Source organism: Chenopodium album, chromosome 6 (assembly GCF_948465745.1).
Source record: "Chenopodium album chromosome 6, dcCheAlbu1.1, whole genome shotgun sequence".
NCBI lineage: Eukaryota > Viridiplantae > Streptophyta > Magnoliopsida > Caryophyllales > Amaranthaceae > Chenopodium > Chenopodium album.
Window position 1 is genome coordinate 47,501,246 of NC_137839.1, and position 4,996 is coordinate 47,506,241.

The window sequence follows — 4,996 nt, forward strand, 5'->3', positions numbered from 1 at the left end:
AATCACATGCACAACTATGTCAACCTATTTAATTGCAACAATCAATCAATCAGGGATCATCAACTAATAATAATAATCAATCAAGCATGCTTCCCCTTCTCCCTAGCAACTAATCTACTCATTAATCATGGTGAAATGATCAAAATGGTAAAAGAAAAGCGTGAAAAGCATAATGAAAATATCCTAAAACACTGCCCTATGAGTGCCATAAATGCCACTCATCAAATTCCCCCAAGCTAGACTTTTGCTCGTCCCGAGCAAAACAAAAGCTAGTAAGGAATAAAGATGACTTATTAAGAAAAGAGAAAGAAAAAAAGGAGAATATACACTAAAACTCACTAATGTAGGAATCACGGTTGTTTTTTGCTACAACAAGCCCTTTAAACCTCAAAGTCACCTATGAGGACGAGTGAGGTCTTCTAAGGGTTTCCTAAGAGCTTGACCCACAAATCTTTGAAACAAAAATGAGGCAAAATCATTTAAAAAGAAAAAAATGTAAAACAAAAGTTCAAACAAATAGCTCTTTACAAGGCTTTCACAAATAGTCAAATGCAAATGCATGAACACTTTTCTATAAGGAATGGGTATGCATGCTTCAAGATATTCATGGTTGATTGAAACATAAGGTATGCTAAGCGTAGAGAACTAATGAGGCGCAATCCACTTTCATCCCAACCACTCTAGTCGCGTTCTCCATATGGTTTCAAATCTTCCCCTAGTGAGCGCCCCTATGGTTCCTCGAAGGAACCTAAAAAAGATTAGAATTTTTAGGTTTTCTCAACATCTTGACCTTGAATCCCTTTTCCTTAGGCTTTAACTCATAGTTCCCTCCCTCGGTATATGACTCAACCACTAGGTCGAAAGGACTTTCCCAAAGGTTGTAACGTAAGGGAAAAAGGTTAGGGGTATGTTAAAATTTTAAAATTATGAGGTATTCCTAAAAGTGAAGCAAAGAATGGCGCCTTTCTTAGAATCACAATCAATTAATCACCAAACAAAAACAAACTAACACCCCCAAGCTTATTCAAAGCTATATCCACAAATTTATATACAAAAAGCATAAACACTTATCCCCAAGCTAAAAGGAAGCATTGTCCTCAATGCTTGAAAAGGGAAAAGAAATTACAACAAAATATTTTTGGGTTTTTCTCATTTTCACTATTTTTCTCTTTTTTTTTTTACTTTGATAAAAATTTGTACTTTCATTAATAACAAAAACAATTATCCACGCCTATTACACTTAGGACGGCTTTTACAAATAGGCAATTGCATTGTCCTTGCCTCTTTTTAATTTATTCATTTGCCATTATTCATGAAAAAATACAAAACACAAGCTTGCTTACAAATATGAACCAATTTCCAAACTCACAAACCACATACTCCAATGAAATGATCATTTGCTTCACAGAAACCAAAATTGGAACAAAAAGAAACAAAAGGCTCAAGTTCTAAAGATGTGGCTTGAAAACAAAAGGAAAGGCTCAAATGGCTAGCAAGAAGGTAAATGCAAACCCAAATGATATAACCTAGAAAAGAAAATTTACCACCCCGAAAAGATGCCTTTGTCCTCCCTAGTTAGTTCGGTCTCGAGTCTGAGAATTATGAGTCAAGATTTAAGATTAGGTACGCAATAGTCAAGGATCCATGACGCTCATACAAATAGATGTTGAAGGAATAAGAAATATTGAAACTCACATAGATGTGGCAAAAACTCACTAAGGGCATCAAATCAACTAAAGGAAGCAACTCTATCTTACCACAAACCCAACAGAATCGGGCTTCAAGGCCCCAAAAGGTCTAAACCACTACCTTAGCATACCCTATCTTAAATTCAACCGCAAATATTCTCAAAATATGCACACCAATTAAACATAGGAAAGCATACATGCAATGGCAAAATTCCGAAATGTAGAATGTCCAAAGAAAAGAACTAAACAAGCAAAAAGGAAAAAAAAATAGCCTAAAAAATGTTTATTTGAAAATGAAAGAAAGAAAAAGAGCTAAAATTCAAAAGATAGAGTGAAAAGTACAAGAATGCAAGCAAAGACTAGTAATACCTAATCTACAAACACGCGGTTATTCGGCAACAACGCCAATGACCCCAAACACGCTAGGTGTTACAGAGAAAACATCCTCGAACCACTCAACTCATCCTAAAGCTAACCCTAAAACAAAGCAACCAAGAAAGAAAGAGAACAGATACAGAAAGATCTCACCGAGCGCCAAAGCTATGCTTACAAAATCAAGGTGAAAGAGCACTCTTCACCTTACACATTGATATGTCTATTTTATATAGTATTTTACCTCCATCCCGTGGTCATTATTAGTAGTGTTTTTGGCTCTTTCATGCCACTTTTATTACTAATATGTGTTTTCTAGTGTTTTCGTAGTTTTGGTTGAGTTTTGCAGGGAATTGCACCTTTGGAGCATTTTCCCGGGATTTTTATGAAGCAACTACGAGCATTGGAGGAACGCGACCACTTTTGGAGCCCAAGGCCGGCTAGAGTCATCGAGTCGGTGATTAAGGGCTCGGTTATTTGGATCAGGAGGCAATTGGACCATGTATTCGAGACACGAGAGGAAATATGGATTGGGCCGAGAAATCTAGCCCAATCGAAGTCCAAGCCTCGAAGAAGAGACCGGACCCGATCGGGCAAGCATATGCCCGATCGGGCGAGATGCATGCTGGTGCGTAGCCCAAGGCGCGCCCGATCGTGCGAGGCTTAGCACGATCGGGCGGGGCTATGAGAAGACCTAAGCGAGCAAAAAGGCGCGCCCGATCGGGCGGCCTCTAGCCCGATCGGGCGCGTGTTTCTGGAGAACCATTTTTTACGAGCAATTAGTTTCTAATTAGGAGTTGTTTTAGTTTTGTTTTAAATACGTTTTGTGCGGAATAATTAGGGGTCTCTTCTCTGAGACCTCTTCTTCTTCTCTTAATTCTTCTTCCTTAGACTTCCTCTCTCTACTTAGACTTCTCTCTCTAAACTCTCTCTCTAAACCTTTGTTCTTATTCCTTTGATTAATTTCAGATTATTTTGGTAACGATTTCTCTTCCTTTAATCTTATTTATTTTATTCCTTTCACCATGATTTATTTTATTACTTTGATTAGTTTAGTTTTTAATATGTGTGAGTAGTTTAATTTCTAGGGTTCATGGGGATCTAATAAATAATATGAAGGGGTAAATTATTTTTGTTGATTATCAAGGCTAGATTAATATCCTATTGATTGATTTAATGCTCTGTGACTAGATTAGGCCTATCTTTTATGCATGAGTTTGACAATATTGATTCAAGAATCGAGAGATGAGAATTAATGTTTAGGTCTAGTTTCAATAGGCAAGTTAATTTATAAATGGTTAAGTCAAGATTCGAGAGATGAGATTTAATACCGATAAATTAATTGTGTGATTGTAATAAGTAGCGTGAGCCCTTTACAATTTGGTTAATTGATGCATTGATGATTGACTATTATTGATTATTGGTATTGCATGATAATTTCTTATTGGATTGTTTTAATGTTTTACAATTGCGGCTTGTAAAAGTATAGCAATATTAAATTGATGAATCGAGCAGATGTTAATTTGATATTAAAGGCTATTTTCAATAAGAACTTAGATCTAGTAAATTGCGAGAGCCTGTTAGATCTATGTTGATTAATAAATTGCGAGAGCCTGTTAATCATGTTATTTATGCAATGTCAATGATTGATTATTATGTTTTACCCTGGAGTATTATTTATTGGTGAACCTATGCTCTAGATCCTTTTATTTATTATTTTCTCCCTATTCTCAATCTTAGTAGTTTAGTTTCTTATTCAAATATAAATATTGGTTACTTCATAATCTAGATTATTTTAGTTAATTAGAAATATAAAGACTTGTTTCCCTGTGGAGATCGACCCTACTTCCCTATCTACTTTAGTTAGAGGATTTAGGAATTTTTTTTGATTAGGGGATACGACTTTACCCTGTCAAAATTTGGCGCCGTTGCCGGGGAAACGGTTTTATTTTTATTCCTGATTGTTTTTGTAGTCTAGATTATTTCTCTTTTTTCTCCGAAAGCTTCAGTTCTCTAAGACAAATCTCATATTTGCTTCTAGTTTTTGTTTATGCCCAGGTGTTCCAGATCAGGTTATATCCCATTCGATCCTGAGATCGAACGTTCCTTCCATAGACAGAAAAACTTCTACAAGCAAATCCTGGCGGATTCTGGTGATACTAATAATAATCACCGCGATCCTCCAACTGATTCTAGCGATTTAGAGGTATCATCAGACACAGAATCAGAGATGGCGGCTCCAAAGAAGCTTAGTGATTATTCACAACCAAAGCTTACGGATTTTCCACATCTCACCCCTACTCCGGCTCTTGATGGGGTTCAATTCGAAATCAAACCCCAATTTATAACGATGATAGAGAGGAAGCAATTCAGTGGAGCCAAGGGTGAAGACCCGAATCTTCACATTGCCGACTATTGTCAATATTGCAACACCATAAGGCAAGCCGGGGTCACTCAAGACCAAATCAGGGAGATTCTCTTTCCCTTTTCTTTAACTGGAAAAGCTAAATTGTGGTTCAATGGCTTAAATAGAACTACACTTGGTATAACTGACTGGGAAACTCTTGTTTTGAATTTCTATAACAAGTATTATCCTGCAGAGAGAACAGCAGTACTACGGAGTGCGATTCAGAACTTCGCCCAAGAAACCGATGAGTCCTTATATGAGGCTTGGGAGAGGTTCAAGGACTTACAAAGAGAATTCCCCCACCATAATTTAGCACAATGGCAGTTAATCCAAGCCTTTTATAACGGCATTGGAAATTCCACTAGAATAATTTTAGACTCTGCAGCTAGTGGGAGATTTATGAATCTTAATGTTGATGATGCAGGTCAGGTTATTGAAGATATGGCGATACACAATTCCCAATATGGGAATCCCAGAGGATTTGCTAATAAAGGGAAACATAGCGTCGACTCTGTATCCTTTTTGCAAG

The 4,996-nt window shown here is 36.8% G+C and overlaps 1 non-coding gene across 1 annotated transcript; it reads right to left on the bottom strand.

Annotated features, from left to right (window-relative positions):
• Positions 1-4,671: 4,671 nt before the first annotated feature.
• Positions 4,672-4,778, bottom strand: LOC145637584 (small nucleolar RNA R71). The gene has a single exon (XR_014114352.1). It is a non-coding gene; the product is annotated as a small nucleolar RNA R71 (small nucleolar RNA).
• Between the last annotated feature and the right edge of the window lie 218 nt (positions 4,779-4,996).